Source organism: Anabrus simplex, chromosome 6, assembly GCF_040414725.1.
Source record: "Anabrus simplex isolate iqAnaSimp1 chromosome 6, ASM4041472v1, whole genome shotgun sequence".
In the NCBI taxonomy this organism is placed as follows: domain Eukaryota; kingdom Metazoa; phylum Arthropoda; class Insecta; order Orthoptera; family Tettigoniidae; genus Anabrus; species Anabrus simplex.
The window spans coordinates 159,152,070-159,171,667 of NC_090270.1; the positions used below are offsets into that span (position 1 = coordinate 159,152,070).

At 36.6% G+C, this 19,598-nt stretch overlaps 1 protein-coding gene across 1 annotated transcript in view; it reads left to right on the forward strand.

The window, feature by feature from the left end:
• Positions 1–19,598, forward strand: part of pds5 (cohesin associated factor B pds5) — a 463,913-nt gene that overhangs the window by 216,217 nt on the left and 228,098 nt on the right. The gene's annotated exons all lie outside the window — the stretch shown is intronic.

Consider the following 19,598-nt stretch of genomic DNA (forward strand, 5'->3'; position numbering starts at 1 on the left):
AGCTTAGCTTGAGCATCAGCGAAGCAAGAGTGCACGCGTACTGAGCGCGCTAGTCATAGCAAACCAAAACCTCGGTTTCCCTAAGCCTGACAGGTTGCCTGGGACCCGTTCGGACTGCCGGGCTTGACAAGAGAGAACGTGAAGTTTGCTATCGATGCGACGTGATTGTGCCGTTATATGTTAGTGTAGCTACGTATTGCGTCGAGTGCAGCTCTGTTGTAGTTAGAGGTGCAACCAGCAGAGAAATGAACAAATCAACTGTAAAGGAAATCGAAGAAAAAATAAAAAATGGTGGATTTATTCCTGCAATAAAACAGGGCTCAAGTCTAGCATGGGAAAAATTTTCAGGTGTTTATGTACAGGTATCAAATAAGCCAGTACGTTACTCGCAATGCAATTTTTGCAAAAAGCTAATCAACACCCATTCAGGGACCTCCAGTATGTTGTGACATGTCTGCAAATTTGACCCAAATTTTTCACAGTCTAAAAATATTTTGAAAGAGGACAAGGACTTGGTGACTGACAAGTGCGTGGAAATGTGCGCCAAGGACTTGAGACCGTTTACAACTATTGAGGGTGAAGGATTTTTAAATTTAGGGCAAATGCTGATAGAAATGCGCAAAAAGTATGGCTTGTGGATATTTAAAATGTTATCTCGAGTCACAGTTGCTAGGAAGGTACAACTTTCGCGGACAAAGTGCGCAGTAAAACGCTTCCTGATGTAGTACGTGCTATTAAATCAGGTATCTGTGCGAGTACCACTGACCTGTGGACAGATAAGTACAAGGGTGTGCACTATATGTCTGTCACAATGCAATATATAAATAGAGATTGGTCTCTCAATAAGTACGGTATGTATTAATGTGTTCGGCCTTCCCTGACTGTCCAAAAACTGGTGAAAATATTCGCAGTGAATTGGAAGATCGTTTGAAAGGACATGGCGTTGCTCATGAAGATAATTGCAAAATTCCATTTGTAACAGGCCAGGGAAGAAATATTGTTAAGGCCCTCAGCATATACAAGCATCTTCCATGCATGGCTCATATTATTAATACGGTCTTGAAGCATGTTCTGAGTGAACCCTTTTTGAAAGAAACAGTTCCTAATGTGTTAGCTGTTATCCATTCAGTGAAATCTCTGGTTTCGTACTTTAAAAGAAGAGGCATATGTGTGAGGTTACAATCATCTCTGAAACCCTATGTTTCCACTCGGTGGAACAGTTATTTTGACATGCTGCAATCAGTTCACTCCCAGATAGATGCTGTGAGAACTATTTTAGAGAAGGAGGGTGCCTCTGATAAGATGTTCGGTTATGATCAGGACATTACTGGCCTGCTTATAACATTTCTTAAGCTATTTAAGGAAGCCACAATTGATCTTGAGGATGATGAGGACCCGACTTTACATCTGGTCTTTCCGTGGTTTTATGCTTTAAAAGCCCATTGTACTCCACAGAATGACGATGAACAGCTAATATTTCATTTCTTTTAAATTTTAATGTTTTCATACTAAATGAATTTTCATTACTTGACGCTTTTGAAACAAACCGGTGGTGTCTTCCTGGAGCAGAAAATGGAAGTCACTATGTTACACAAAACTGCAACACTTTTGGTGCCTAAATATCGCACATTAAAGAAACTAAATGCAGGAGAACGAATGTCTGTTTTCGAGGCAGCTCGACAAATGTGTGCTGAAGGTAAGGTTCTCTGGTTATTATTATTATTATTATTATTATTATTATTATTATTATTATTATTATTATTATTATTATTATTATTATTATTATTATTATTATTATTATACCTATGCAAATGAGATATCTTTAACATTCTGTTATTAGCATAAAATATCAATAACTTGGGCAGATATATTTTCAGAGCAGCTACCCAATCAAAATAGACAAGAAGTCCCATCTTCATATGAAGAAAATTCAGTGCAACATAGGAAAACGAAATTTGATGATTGGGCAGAAAATTCGCCAATGATACATGGTGAGGTCAGTAGGTACTTGCAAGAAGGGTTTATTAGTAACGAAAATATACTGCGGTGGTGGAAAAATAATTCGCACAGGCTGCTCCGACTTGCCTTGTACCGTAGCGAAAAGGGTGCTTAACATACCCGCTACGAGTCTCTCCAGCGAGAGGGTCTTCAGCTGCTCGGGAAATTTTAACAGCGAAAACGTTCCCGTCTTTATAAAGACTTAATGGCATCATAGTAATACACACAAGCGATAATGTGTCCATGCATTAAATATTGGTATGCAGTATGCATAGTATGAGGCGACCACAAACTAAGAGAGCAAATGGTAAAATTCACTTCTAAACTGATTAGTTTTATAGTTATTTCTTTTGGTTTTGTGGGGAAGGGGTTCCTAAATTATTAAATGTATTTCAAAAAAGTTACCTATGAAATTATTCTTTTAAAGATATTTATGACCTGTAGCTACATTACGTATATCTTTGTTTCAAATTTTCTCGAATAGTAAATAATGCATTATATTTATGGTCATACTTCCATCAGCTGTCATTATGTTTATTTAAATATTCAAATATTTTGTTCAGAGAAACTACTTTTTATTAAGTAACTATGTTTGACATAGAGAAATATTATTTGTTAATTAGTTACATAAGACGTCTGACTTACGAAATAAATTTAAACATAACTTTGTAATGATTAACATAATACTAAATAACCATACAAAATAATATTTGTGTTGACGAATCCTATATAAATTCTGGCATGTAACAACCCCTTTCCTGCCTGCATTCACGCTAGTCTCATATCAGCACAATGAACGAGCAAACATCGATTAATGCAGCAGGAAGAAGAAAGCAAGCAAGCAAGCTAACCTGTAGCCTGCCCAGGTTGGGCTGAGCTTGACCTGGCCAGGAGTGCAGCAGCCTGCCTGTACTGTTGTTTACGTGCGGCTAGCTTGCTTGCCTGGAAAGCAGGCAAGCATGGGCAAGTTAAATGCGGAGTTTGTACACCTCTAGTTGCCGGCTTCTACAGTATCAGTGATTAGTACCACTTTAGGAGGGACACCATGGTTCTGGCTTACCTATGATTAGTACCCACTATACGAGGAACACCACGGGATAGTGCGGGTCCCTGAGGTTAGTACACTTATGTGATGAACACCATAGGTTTGCGTTGCCTGTAAATGGCGTCGCAATGTGCGAAACACCATAGGTCTGTATTCCATGTGTGAATTTCATTACTTGTGAATAGTACCCATACTATGTGGAATGCCGTGAGTCTACGCTGCTTTTAATTAGTACCACAACATAACAAATACCATGGTTTGACTTTCCTAGCGATAAGTACAATTATGAGGGGCCGATGACTTAGATTTTGGACCCCTTTAGACTAAAAGCATCATCGATTCAGTATTATGCTATGGTTGTTGATGATGATGATGATGATGATGATGATGATGATGATGCTTGTTGTTTAAAGAGGCCTAACACCAAGGTCATCAGTCCCTAATGGTCAGTAATACTATTGTTTCACGTCAGTTTCTGTGAATGCGAGACATTACGGGTCGGATCCACTGATTGTTTTAAATTCATATTTATTCATTCATTCTTCGTCCCTACGTTTTGAATTCTGGTCAGTGGAGGATTTTGGACTTTTAATTTGTCATTCCATTTAGTCTCATTTCGTACCATTAGGGAATGATGACCTCGGTGTTAGGCCTCTTTAAACAACAAGCATCATCATCATAATCATCATTATCATCATCATCATCAACAACCATTCTTGACTGGTTTCATGATATTTGCTACTTGGTGTTACTTTCAGATTTTCAGAATTAACCTTTATTATGTGTGTCTGTGAAAGATTTTCTTCTCATGATCAACATTTTTGTCTTTTTGGCATCTATCTTGAAGCTATAATACTGCCTGTGACATCAACATGTTGGCATTTCAATCCAAAAATGTATACTGCAGAGTTTCACTCTCACCATACTTGATTTTGAACTACATGATTAAGAGAGAAATTTTTCATCTCTGTTGATGGCTTGAGTCAGGCTTCTTCACTTCGCTTGAGTGTTTTGCGGGAGCTCTGCTTTGACGTTCTCTTGGGGAAGTTGAGTAGGCGGGCCATCTGGTCAATACAACTACGGCACATTGCTATGTTCACCAATGTGTCGAAATGTCCTCCTGAGAAAGAAGTGAAAGATCTAGGGGCTCAGATCATAAATGACCCAAGCCTGGTCATTGTCCTTTAGGACTGAAAATAGGGGAAATGCTGAAGAGCACAGAGCTTCTATCAGAATCAGGTGTGATATCAGGTCATGATGGCCCAATCAATTAGAGGCATTGGTCTCATAAAACGGAAGATGTTTGGTGCCTCTGGTGGTCTTGGAAAACTGGATGCCATGCTTCATATTCTTAGTGACTTATCGGCCCAAGGTGGTGTTCCAGTATGGGACTGAATGTGATAAAGGTACCACTAGGGAGGCATAACATCTTGAACATCGATCCAAAGTTCCCTTGCAATACTAAATCACTATTCATCTCAAAGGTAGTTTCACTCTTCACTTTGGTACAAGAAAATAAACAAACAATAGGCAAGTGCACAGGAAATGACTGAGCTGTAATTTGAGAGTTTGCCAATAATTGAATGGGGGCTAGGTAACCAGTTCAGGAAACAAATAGAATAACACTAGCTACAGTACCTGTCGTCGATGGGTATATCACATAGCGTGGTCAAAGTTATCTTATCTCCCCAGCTACTTTCCACCAGTATTCAGGCAGACTGTTTTACTCGAGATGCAGCAGTAATCCCTCTATTGGAAATGAGTGGCAGCAGAAGAGAGAAAGCACATCACAGCAGTGGTAATTTTTTTGTTATTGTTTATCAGATTTATGAGCTCTCAATATAACGCGGCTTCATATTTAGTTTTCTTCCGACTTCATAATACTGGGGCATCTAATCTAATGCTTTCTTCTCTTATTCTTCATGTAATCGTTCCTTTTTTATAATCACGTTCCTTGGTGATATGACCGATGACCATGTGGTTTTACACCTTAAGGCAATCATGACAGAAACCATTGCTAGTTAACACGATTGAACAATATTTCCGAGCAATGCTCGGTGTTATGGACGAAGCAACAAAAGTCTAAATTCATCAATTCTGTTATCATAGTCGGTATGGTAAAACTGCATAAGACAAAAATGATCGCAAATTGTATTTCCTATACCTTTTGTTATGTAGTACTTTTCGATAGGACCAATAACATAGGCATTTAAAAATTTAATTTTATGTTCCTTCCCCTAAACTAACACTTCATCCAACATCAATAAAATTATTTGTGGCCTGGACTGTAGTGCCGTATTTCCTGATTTTACATACCAGTTTTCATTAAATTCTGTTCACCCATTTTCTCGTGGTTTGGCGTTGATATAGACATACATACATACATACATACATACATACATACATACATTATCATTATAGACTGTTATGCCTTTCAGCGTTCACTCTGCAAGCCTGAGAATTTACTAGACGTCGCCACAATCCTCGATTTGCAACTAGTGTTGTGGCCTCATTTAGTTGTATACCTCTTATCTATAAATAGTTAGAAACGGAGTCTAACCATCGTCGTCTTGGTCTCCCTCTACTTCTCTTACCCTCCATAGCAGAGTCCATTATTCTCCTAGGTAACCTATCCTCCTCCATTCGCCTCACATGACCCCACCACCGAAGCCGGTTTATGCGTACAGCTTCATCCATCAAGTTCATTGCTAAATTAGCCTTTATCTCCTCATCCCGAGTACCTTCCTGCCATTGTTCCCAACTGTTTGTACCAGCAATCATTCTCCCAACTTTCATGTCTGTTACTTCTAACTTATGAATAAGATATCCTGAGTCCACCCAGCTTTCGCTCCCGTAAAGCAAAGTTGGTCTGAAAACAGACTGATGTAAAGATAGTTTCGTCTGGGAGCTGACTTCCTTCTTACAGAATACTGCTGATGGCAACTGCGAGCTCACTGCATTAGCTTTACTACAACTTGATTCAATCTCACTTACTATATTACCATCTTGGGAGAACACACAACCTAAATACTTGAAATTATCGACCTGTTCTAGCTTTGTATCACCAATCTGACATTCAATTCTGTTGAATTTCTTACCTACTGACATCAATTTAGTCTTCGAGAGGCTAATTTTCATACCTTACTCATTGCACCTATTTTCAAGTTCCAAGATATTAGACTACAGGCTTTCGGCACAGTCTGCTATTAAGACCAAGTCGTCAGCATAGGCCAAACTGCTTACTACATTTCCACCTAACTGAATCCCTCCCTGCCATTTTATACCTTTCAGCAGATGATCCATGTAAACTACGAACAGCAAAGGTGAAAGATTACAGCCTTGTCTAACCCCTGTAAGTACCCTGAACCAAGAACTCATTCTACCATCAATTCTCAATGAAGCCCAATTGTCAACATAAATGCCTTTGATTGATTTTAATAATCTACCTTTAATTCCATAGTCCCCCATTATAGTGGACATCTTTTCCCTCGGTACCCTGTCATATGCTTTCTCTAGATCTACGAATCATAAACACAACTGCCTATTCCTCTCGTAGCATTTTTCAATTACCTGGCGCATACTGAAAATCTGATCCTGATAGTCTCTCTGTGGTCTGAAACCACACTGGTTTTCATCCAACTTCCTCTCAACGACTGATCGCACCCTCCCTTCCAAGATGGCAGTAAATACTTTGCCTGGTATACTAATCAATGAGATACCTCGATAGTTGTAGCAATTCTTCCTGTTCCCTCGCTTATAAATAGGTGCAATTACTGCTTTTGTCCAATCTGAAGGTACCTTTCAACACTCCACGCTAATTTTACTACTCTATGAAGCCATTTCATCCCTGCCTTCCCACTATACTTCACCATTTCAGGTCTAATTTCATCTATTCCTGCTGCCTTATGACAATGGAGTTTATTTACCATCCTTTCCACTTCCTCAAGCATAATTTCACCAACATCATTTTCTTCCTCCCCATGAGCTTGGCTGTTTGCTACACCACCAGGATGATTTCCTTTTACATTGAGAAGATGTTCAAAATATTCCCTCCACCCCTCCAGTGATTCCCTGGGATCAATTATGAGTTCACATGAATTACTCAAAACACTGTTCATTTCCTTTTTCCCTCCATTCCTAAGATTCTTTATTACTGTCCAGAAAGGTTTCCCTGCTGCTTGACCTAGCCTTTCCAGGTTATTACCAAAATCTTCCCATGACTTCTTTCTGGATTCTACAACTATTTGTTTCGCTCTGTTTCATCTACGTACAAATCCCTGTCTGCCTCGGCCCTTGTTTGGAGCCACTTCTGATAAGCCTTCTTTTTACGTTTACAGGCTGCTCTCACTTCATCATTCCACCATGATGTTCACCTTTTCCCATCTTTACACACAGTTGTTCCTAGGCATTCCCTTACTGTTTCTACTACAGCATCCCTGTATGCCACCCATTCACTTTCTATATCCTGAACTTGCTTACTGTCTACTGTTCGAAACTTCTCACTAATCATATCCATGTACTTCTGTCTAATTTCCTCGTCCTGGAGATTTTCTACCCTTATTCGTTTGCAGACAGATTTCACTTTCTCTACCCTAGGCCTAGAGATACTTAGTTCACTACAGATCAGATAGTGGTCTGTATCATCGAAAAATCCCCGGAAAACACGTACATTCCTAACAGATTTCCTGAATTCGGAATTGGTTAAGATATAGTCTATTATGGATCTGGTACCCCTAGCCTCCCATGTATAGTGGTGAATAGCCTTATGCTTGAAGAATGTATTCGTAACAGCTAAACCCATACTAGCACATAAGTCAAGCAAACGCTTCCCATTAGCTTCCATAATCTTCCCCACATTTACCAATCACCCTTTCGTATCCTTCAGTTCTATTCCGAACTCTCGCATTGAATCGCCCATTAGCACTATTCTATCCTTGCTGTTGACCCTGACCACGATGTCACTCAATGCTTCATAAAACTTGTCAACTTCATCCTCATCTGCACCCTCACATGGTGAATACATGGACACAATTCTTGTCCCAATTCCTCCAACTGACAAATCTACCCACATCATTCGCTCATTTACGTGCCTAACAGAAACTATGTTGCGTGCAATGGTATTCCTGATAAAGAGCCCTACCCCAGACTCTGCCCTTCCCTTTCTAACACCCGTCAGGTACACTTTATAATCTCCTATCTCTTCCTCATTATCTCCCCTTACCCGAATATCACTTACTCCTAGCACATCAGATGCATCCTCTTTGCTGACTCATCCAGTTCTACCTTCTTTCTTCCATAAGCCCCATTAATATTGATAGCTCCCCATAGCAACTGGTATCCCGACTCTCAGGACCACTTACTAGGCCACTCAGTCTTTGCCCATGGTTCACGAACTAGAACGTGACTACAGTAACCCACAGACATGAACCATTTGATATAGACTTGGCAACAAAAATAAAAATTCATGAATATCTCCGTTATCATAGCTGATACTGTAAAAGTGTATAAGACATTAATGGTTGGAAATTTAATTCTATGTAACTTTAGTTATGTGGTATTTATTGATAGGAACACTAATAACATAGATATGTTAAAATTACATTTTAGGCCTTCCCATAAACTACCATGTTACAATTGATAAGCTTTAACAGCTTCATTTCAAATAATACTAAACCCGTATTGACTAGAAACTTAGTTATAATATTTAAGTTTATCTTGAATATTCACAATTGATTATAGTCAATACGAGATTAGTATTCCTTGAAACGAAGCTGTTAAAGCTTATCACTTGCAATGTAGATGCTAGCCAAGCATATAAATACGCTCTCATATATCACAATTTAAAGATCAAGATTGGCAAAATTGGTAAAGACATAACCTTTTTAAAACAATGTCTAACTCACAATCTCACTCCCAACTTTTTGAGACATAGGAAGATGAAATTTAAAAAACCTGAAAGAATTCTCATAACTCAAAAGAAAACTAATGAAATTTGGATTTAAAGTGAAATCAAATTTCTCTACAAGAAAAAAGCTCATTTAAACTCAAAGCTTTATGAGGCACACCTCAAAGCCCCATTATCATTGGGCCTGATTGAATAGGACTCTTACCAAAAACATTTAAACATTTAAACTCAACCACATATTAAATTTAAAACAAAGTAATTTGGATAAGAAATTAAGAGAATTATTTAAACAACGTGAAGTCTCTCCCAATATTTCCCCCAAACCAAGGGAGGACATAATAATAGAAACGCAATTCCATCCACCCATCAAGAATTTATCAGATATATCCTTCAGTACAACAGAAGAAACTGTCCTTAGTAACGGACCCAAACATAATTGGCCCCACTCTAATAAATTAAGATACAATAGATACAGTTGCAGAAATAGAACACTCAATACAAAAATTACCCTTAGATCAACAAGAAGAAACACGATATGAAATCGAAAAGAAACCAAAGTATATTTTAGCTAATCCTGATAGCAAAATTGAACCTAAACATACTAATAATAGACAATTAAAAGAACTTGAACGAAAGATTCAAGATAATAATCATATAATTACAAAAGCCGATAAAGGTAATGTTACAGTCATTATGGACAAAACTCAATATGTTGAAAAAACTGAACAATTCACAGAAAGCAATATTACAATAGTTAAAAAAGATCCCACTAATGGACTCCAAAAAAAAGTTAAAACAAATTTTGAAAAACAAAATATTTCTTATGAATGAACAGGAAACTTAAAAGCTGCTTAATATGAATCCGAGACTTCCTACTGCTAGAGTGATGCCAAAAATACATAAACCTGGCGTACCCATCAGACCTATTATTAATTACAGGACTAGTCCAACATATAAAATTTCACAATATGTACATAAATTGCTTCAAACACATTTCAAATTTCACATCAAGAAATCTATAAAGAACTCTGTCGAATTCTGTAACGCTACCAAAAATTTAGGATTAAATTCCAATCACACAATACACTCATATGAAATTAAAAATATGTATCCTAGTATTCCAATAAAAGAAACCATCAACATTATTAAAGAGAATTTGATCCAATTTAGCCACTTGAGCCTACAAGAAATAAATGAATTTTTAATCGTCCTAGACTTTGTCTTAAACAGTAACTATTTTATATTTAACAACAAAATCTACCAACAAAAGGTCTTCCGAAGGGCGCCCCAGCATCAGGCATCGTAGCTGAAATTTATATTTATCACATGAAAAAATCTAAAATTATCGATAAACTGAAAGGTTTGTACAATTGGTCTAGATTTGTAAAGGTCACCTTTGTAATACTAGATGAAAGAATTACTAATGGCCAGACCTTTTTAAACCAACTTAAGTCTCTTGATCCATATATCAAATTTACACTTTACTCTGAAGTAAATAACACTAAATTATTTAGACTTGAAAATTACTAGAAATAATCAAAACCTTTAATTTAATATTTTTAGAAAACCAACGCAGACCGTCAACATGATCAAAAATGATTCTTTACACCCGGGAGCTCATAAAAGAGCTGGCTTCTTTAGTATGATTTACAGAGCTTTTAATATTCCACTTTCAACCCAGGATTTATAAAAAGAAATTAATACTATATACTATTTAGCCTATAAGAATGACTATAATAAAGATTTTGTAAACAGGATTATAAATAAAGTAAAAAACATAAGCCTATGACTACGTTAGAACGAGAACAAAAAGAAAGAGAATAAGAAATTTGCTGTATTTACATATACACTAGAGTCCCATTAATCCGAACCCTGTTAATCCAAAAGTCCGGTTAATCCGAACTGATATACTCAATTCTTTTTTTAAATTATCCTTACTGAAATGAAAGAACATATTATCGAATGAAGATTTACTTGCATTTTATTAGTCATATTTTACTAGAATAACTTAATGTAAACATAATTACACATCATGAACCATCAATCACTGGTCGTTTATCTCTACAAAGTCTATTATTTTGTTTTGCTGCCATAGTAATTGGAACCTTCTCGAAGATACAGTGTTAAACCAGTGTCTCATAAACATCACATCGATGGGTGTAGCAGTGGAGTGTTGCTCGACGTAGCGTACGGCAAGTTCTAAGGCGGCCACGGCATCTGAATGTGACACGAGTTGTTCATTGTGGTCTTCTTCGTTGTCACTCTGTTCCTCATCAATTCCAGGTTCTTTCTCCACCATAGCTACAATTTCTTGGTCTGTTTGTAATTGATGACAGTCAGCTTTCCTCCATTCGCTAATGTCATTTTCATTGTTTTCTCCTCTATAGGTTCTTTATTACCCTACTGTAATTTTATACAGTATTTTATTAATGTAACTGCTAAAGAATGGACATTTCAAATTACAGTATTTACTGTACTGTATTGTAGAAACTGTTTTCCTCAGACGATTGAGGCGTTGGCCTTTTTACCCCAACTTGGCAGGTTTGATCCTGGCTCAGTCCGGTGGTATTTGAAGGTGCTCAAATATGTCAGCGTCATGTAAGTAGATTTACTGGCACATAAATGAACTCCTGCGGGAGAAAATCCTGGCACCTAGGCGTCTCCAGAAACCTTAAAAGTAGTTAGCGAGACGTAAAAACAATAACATTATTATTAGAAAATATTTTCCGGTTAATCCGACAAAATTAATCCGAACAGACTCCGGTCCCAATTAGTTCGGATCAACGAGACTCTACTGTAATAGCAGTAAAATATATAGTATTACGAATCTATTCAAAAGATGTAATATAAGAATCGCTTTTATGACTAACAACACAAACTCGGCATTATTTTATAACACTCATCGTTGTTAATAATAATAATAATAATAATAATAATAATAATAATAATAATAATAAATTCCAAAATTCGGGTGTTTACAAACTGAAATGTGCTAGTTGTTTAAAAAGTTATATTGGACAAACAGGTAGAAACTTCATTATAACGTATCAGGAACACACCAGAGCCAAGAAATACAACAGATACTTGGCCATGAGCGAACACATGACACATTCCAATCACATGTTTACAAACGTAGATAACGACCTTAAAATACTGAAAATCGTAAATAAAAGCCATTTATTAAACATATATGAGGAAATTTACATTTATCTAGACCAAAGGAACAATCCAACAAATAATATCAATGAGCTTTCTGGGAAATATAACATTTTATATGGAGAACTAATAAAAGCGAGAGTTAGGAAGAAACGTCAGACTCTTAACACGTCACATGCTTGGTGACACTCAGGTCGTTCACCATAGGACACACTCTCCTACTTCTCCTTCACACTCCCCGATCAGCGTAGTAACTACCAGTACTTGTTTTAAAGCAGATGCACACTTACCTCGGTAGAAGCGAGTCCTTCTCCGCACATCAGGGCCAATAATGAGTAAGTAATACGATTTTATTACATTATATTCATTTCATCTTCCATTTCACATTACTTACACTTAGTTTTTTTACTTTATTTCAGATAAAATTATATCCAATACTACAAAGAACTTTGCCACTACGGTTCGGAGTTGACTTTAAATCTGAAGCATTCAATATATTATACTGTCTAAAGAATGCATATCAAAATTTTAACAAATCTTTCATCAAGAGATACAAATCAAGTGTGCTATTTACAACAATTGATCATTTTAGATTTTATAAAGCAAAACTGGTATTTTCCACTAATATCATCAAGAGTAAAATGGACAATTTAACTGTTTTATCTATCATATGACTTACAATTTTAACAAAATTTCGAAGATCTTATTTTAAATGTCGTAATCATACATCAATATTTTAATGTGTCTTTCCATTTTTAAGAATATCTATTTTGTATTTCTGATATATTAATGTTAATTTATTATTAGCTGATGACGTCCCTTAGGGGACGAAACATGTACTAAATATAATAAATTATATATTGTATTGAATAGGCGGACCACTTAGTTATAAGATTTAAATTTATCTTGAATATTCACTAATTAACTACCATGTTACTCAATGTGAATACAATTATTTTTAGCCTACATTGTAGTGCCTCATTCCCTGACTTTAGATACTGATTTTCATTAAATTATCTTCAGCCATTTTCGTGTGATGCACATACATACAGACAGAGATGACAGAAAATGAATAAGTGCATTTCCTTGTTACTGGGGACATGATTGATACAGAAATGTAATTCTTTTTAAATTCTGAGCACTGTACAGACAAAATGTTTTATTTTATATATATTCACAAGTGCAGAAAGATTGAATATATAATTTCCATTTATTTTGGAAAGACCTCCTGTATTTACAGGCTGCCGCTAAGAACAAGGTAAAACATATCAATTTTCTGTAAATATCTATTAATTAAAGAAATTTCAAAATTAGATGTAGAGTTGGTGCCTCAGGATCTTGATGGAGCCTCGGAGGACAAGGGTCGCGATTTCGGGGATGAGCTTCATTGGGAGTTGGAAGTGCTTCCATGTGGCGACGAAGTGACAAGGTCTGGTACCGCGAGCTCCGACCATTATCCCTATTATTTCAATTTCCTGAAGGTGGTATTTAGATTTATAGTAAGCGATAGTGGGTTTGTATTTGTTAATCTTTTCTAGATTAACCTCCTCTGGCTGACTGCTATGGTGCTCGGAACTTGACAGTCGGATCTAATATGAATCCTTAAGAGCTGTTGTCTTTAAAGGCTGTGATGTCAGTTCTCTGAGAACTTCCATTTATGACCAGTCCATGTACCTCCTCATATACATTGAATCCCTTCTTTCTCAGTTCTTCGGCAATGAAGGATCTGATCTGGTGGTGTCGCGTGTTTCTTTGGAGCTCTCCACGTGTGCAGAATCCCAGGACATGACCAAGAGTTTCTTTCTCTCCGTGGCAGTGCCGACAGAGGTTGTTGTCCAGGGATCTGCCTGGCACCGAGCGCACTGCAGAAACATTAGCAGTCATCTTTATAGCCTCTCTCCACTCGTTACAAGACAGTCCGGTATGATCTCGCACCCAAGAGTTTGCTGGTGTATACTCTTTGTAAAGTTGTACTCCGTGTCCTTTTTGCGGTAGTGAACACCAGGAGGTGAATTCACGTTCTCGTAGCTTAACAGTTTATATATATTTCTTTAAGAACATGATTAACATGAGTTGAACTCATTTCTTTCAACATTCAGAAAATAGTCTCAATATGTCTAACATTAGTTTAAACCTAATATCCTTTTTTCTTTGACATCAAATACTATCATTTCAAGAAGTCCTAACTTATCATGGATAACAATCTTTATCAAGTAAGAGTAAGCAAGTATATGATACTTTGAAAAATATATATATATATTTTTTCTTAGAAAGTTGAAATCCTACTGATTATGCTCAATACCTTAACAAATACATATCTATATATATACATCCAATATTATGTCAAAATATAGTCTCACTCAAGACCAATAACACTATTTGGTATTAACAACTGTTACAACATGCTCTGGCTGAGAGTTATCATACTTCATCAAAATTCGAGGGAATTATTTTAATGAATTCTGGTGCCTAAATTACAAACATTTAATTGTATTATGTTCGATTGTGTTAATATTTCAATCAACACCCAAATGTAAGGAGATCATTTTATTAAATGTATTACAAATGGCACCCAACAGTGTGGCATATTTTAATTTAATAAATAAATGTATGTGTGGAACTTGTTCATTTGTCTGCTGCATTCCAGGTCAACTAGTTCCAATTGATACCATTCTTGAATTTGTTGTAGTTAACAGGAAGCAATGGTGCAAATATGTCAAAATATGAATCCATGTTCTGAAGATCATGAAATCACGATGGAAATTCACCGTGGAGGTCTTGCAATACTTGAACATATCATTCACAATCAATGGGCTGAAGAGACTGCATGAAATAGGTGGTAATCATAGCATATAACTGGCATTCCCACAGCAAGAATTTCAGTTTTAATGCCCTCACTTTATCGTACAGTCAAGAGATAATTTTTGTCCCTTCATCTTGGAAGGAAACATTAAATTGATTTAAGTGTGCTGCAAGATCTGTTAGGAACAATCTCCATAAATTTTGCCATTTTTGCACCTCACAGTCGTAGTGTATGTCTCTCTCTCTCTCTCTCTCTCTCTCTCTCTCTCTCTCTCTCGAAATAGGGATTTTTCCACACTCCAGTAATGCACATTATGGTGATTAACGGTTCCATTGTTGTGGATTCGTGCTTTGTTCGTAAATACGAGAGTTGCTAGGAAAGCAGGATCAGTGTCCACATGCTGTAGGATCTATTGACAGAACACCACCCGGACATCGAAATCATGACTGTGTAAGTGCAGATGGTATGGATGAAACTGGTGGGCATGCAATATCCGCATAACAGACGCTCGGCTGATGTTCGTCTCCTGTGCAATGACCCGTGTGCTAGCATGAGGGTTACGCCGGATAGCGTCAAAACACGACCTCTTCATTGTCAGCAACGTCATAGGATGATCTCGATCTGGCCTTGTCCTTCCTAGCGATGCAGTATCCCGCAGGCATCTTTCCACACTCCTAAATGTCATGCCTGTCGGTTGTCGTCTATCCAGATAGCGTTCTTGTTACAGGCATTGTGCCTCGTATGCATTCTGTCCAGCTTCTCCATAGATCAGTAACATATCCACATACTCGTTGCTGGAATACATTTTGAGGTGGTGAATAAACTGTTCTGTTAATAGATCCTACAGCTTGTGGTCGATTGCAGTTTGGCTTGGCGTTATCCCTTTCAGACCTGAAAGAAAACTGGCGGTGTGAATTTTTGTTTGTACGTCAAAAACTGACTAAAATGGTCTTAAATACATATATTTTTAGTTTATTCTACAAAATAAAAATTAACATCTGAGAAAAAGTACCCACACAATTGTGTGTGTCAGGACTTCATTCACTACTTGCAAAAAATTAAAAATTAAAAATTTCAACTCGGTACATGTGAATATGCACATGTACATGATCAGATGTTCTATTTTACAGTGCGAAACGATTTTAAACAATTAAAATCTTATACATTACATTTCTCATGTAGAGCACGTGTTTTGCTTTCACAGTCCTTTTTGTGACAGTACCCAGCACTCCTGCATGTATTGCCTGTAAGGAAACCTAGCCCGCACATATGTGCATATCAACATTCAAAACCTCGTGGTATTACGCACGATGTTGTAAGTTCACAATTTACGTTTGCTACACAATTTACACACTTCATTGATTATATTATGATATTCAGTAAAGCTTCTAGATTAATATGAATACAGTAAATAAATACTTACTTTAGGCATTACTGCTTCCTGCCATCTTGCTAATGAACTGTATTTTTAAATTCTTCTTCCTGCCCCCTGGTGGTCAAGTACTAAATAAAAACAGCTGAAGTACATACTACGTGTCCCGCACAAGCACTGCAGTCCAGTCTAGCGCCAAGAAAACGTCAAATAAGCTCAGACATAAATAAAATACGAACCCGCACGATTGTGCGTACACGGTCGGAAAGGGTTATTAGATTTTTCGAGCAGTTTGGCTGATCAAAGTTGCTGAACTGACTGCTGACTGCCATCTATTGAATCAGTTATTAATTTTGCAAACATTGTCTGTAGTATATCCCCAGAAATCTTAACAATTCCAGCTGCTTTTCTAGTTTCCAACTTTTGTATCTTACTGTAAATGTCTTTGTTATAGTAGGTAAATTTCAATACTTCGTTAATATTAGTCACCATCTTTATCTGGACATTATTCGTGTAACCAACAATACAGACTGCTGACTGAATTCTTCTGCCTTCTGTAGATCCTCACATACACACTCCCCTTGTTTATTTATGATTCCTAGAATGTCTTTTTGGAACTTGTTTCTGCCTTACAGTACCTATACATAACCTTCCATTTTGCACTACAGGTTGAATGACTGCTTATTATAATGCTTGCCATCATGTAATCCTTAGCTTACTTTTTTGATAGATTCAATTTCCTAGTAAGATTCTTCAATTTCTCCTTACTTCCACAAGCATTTATAACTCCTAACTCACTTTCTTTCCAACCTGCACCTCATTCTGAGGCTCTTTACTTCTCTTTTATAGTATAGCGGGTGTTTAGCATTTCTTACCACCTTTAAAAGTATGTACCGTAAAGTGGGATAACTTTTGGCTATACAGGGTAACTTCGGCCACTGATGAATAGCAACACTTATTTTCTCCTGCCTCCTATACTGAAAAAGATGAAGCACTTGCAACAACTAAAATGCACATACAATAGAATGCTCTATCAAAACTTGGTAGTCAAAAGAACATTTGTGGGCTCATTGTTGAGTCAATGTTTTTCGCAGCCCTGACTATTGTCTTGTCTGGCAACAGCAGAAAACAAACTGTTCTCAAGCCCCAGCATTCGAATCTCCATTCCAGTGGTTCATGGGGTCAAAATGTAAGTACGGCTGGTAACTGATCAGCACAAGTTGATACATTTTATTCAAATAGCTTTTTCAGGGAATAGTTGTTGATAAAAGTTGTCCTCTTCCGGGGTAACTTCGGCCATACAGGAGAACAACACGCAGCCACAGGTATTGTAATTACAATCCTGTTTACTTCAAGAATGCTTTAGAAAAGAATAATAAAGGCACAATAACAATAAACGGGGAAGTTTATCCCGACAGGGAGAGGAAAGACGGTTCCCTTTTTCAATGAAAAATAGACAGATATCAGTTGACATGGACGATACACATTTATGAACTTGATTGATGGTCCAGATATTTTCTAATTTAGAATACAATGAATTATGACGACAGTCTACAAGATTGCTTCTTTTCCCACCTCCTTCTCTTTCCATACAATTGGGCTGTATGAATTATGTACCTTTTATTAATTATCTTTTGTACCATTACAAGTATTTATGCAATTAAACATGTAATTTGTAATATCATACAATGCTTGTACGCTCAGACTAAATAAAATATTTTCTTCATTGGGGAAAATGTGAATTTGATGACTATGCATCTGTTTTACCACAAATCGATTTTATTTATTTGTGATTGTTGATACTGAGCATTCTGCAGGTTTTTAAAAAAACATTCATGGTAGCGAAGTAACACTACATCGAAGAAAACTTTGTTTCTTGAGTTATTTTTTTGGCGGCTGAAGTTACCCCAAAACATGGGGTCACTCCGACCACTCTTTCGATAATCATAATTCATTAATGAATAACAATTAGAATTATGTTCATCTTTAAAAATGAAGAACAAACATGGCAGAATGTATATTTAATTTTTCAGAAAATTAGGGGGAATATTTCACATTTAAGCTTTAAAAATATACGAGAAACCGTTTAACAGTATCTGTTTTCACTTTCCTCAACAATTGCTTTAAACACATCTGTTTACATTTTTATTTACTGTTTTCCACCAATTATAATTAATTTTTTTAAACTCCCTCATGCAATCTTATCAGCCATTTGGTACTGTCTAATATTTCTACTTTTACAACCTTCATTTATATAACTTTTAATCAATTTAAGATATTACCAAAATTTATTAGGATCAACCTATTCAATACAATAGAATTTACTAAGTTAGGACTTTCATCCTATTAAACTAAAATTTGAAGGGACATGTTTCGCCCTTTAAAAGGGCATCATCAGCCTTTTTACACTCATACTCAAAGATAAAAATCAGGATCCTGATTGTCATGGTAAAAAATATAAGATGAGAATATAAGATTAGAGTGAAATTATACAATGCCCTTTTAAAGGGCGAAACATGTCCCTTCAAATTTTAGTTTAATAGGATGTAAGTCCTAACTTAGTAAATTCTATTGTATTGAATAGGTTGATCCTAATAAATTTTGGTAATATCTTAAATTGATGTACATTTCAATACGGTCCAAATATGAAATTTGTAACATGTAATAACTTTTAATTACTATGCTAACAGCTTTGTGATCGCTTGCACTATCTATTACTTCAGTTTCTTTATATAGCTCATCTGGTTTTACCAGCACCTAGTCCAGAATATTTTTTCCTACCTATCGGTCTGTTTGGTGATGGTTGCATGCGTTGTTGGTTCACCTCATATAAGCCCACGAAAATGAGATGTTAGATTGCATTAATGCATGTATTACGCTAGAATTGTATCGTTATTTTTAACCATTTAGAAAATTATACTCAGTATGACTATTTCATCTCATTATTTTAGGAAATTGTATTGATTTTAGCTATTTCCGTCCTAGAGTCATTTAGTGTCTTACAGATACAATGCAACACCTGTCTCGCTCCTTGGCTGAATGGTCAATATTGAGGCCCTTCGTTTCGAGGGTCCTGGGTTCGATTCCTGGCTGAGACAGGGATTTTAATCGCGTCTTAATTCTTTTTGCTCTGGGACTGGGTGTGTGTGTTTATCCCAACACTTTCCTCTTCATACCCATACAACATACTACACTACCGACCACTACAGAAAACACGCATAGGGATTACATCCCTTCATATAGGGTTGGTGTCAGGAAGGGCATCCGGTTTAAAACAGGGCCAGATCCACATATGTGACACAGTTCACACCCGCGACCC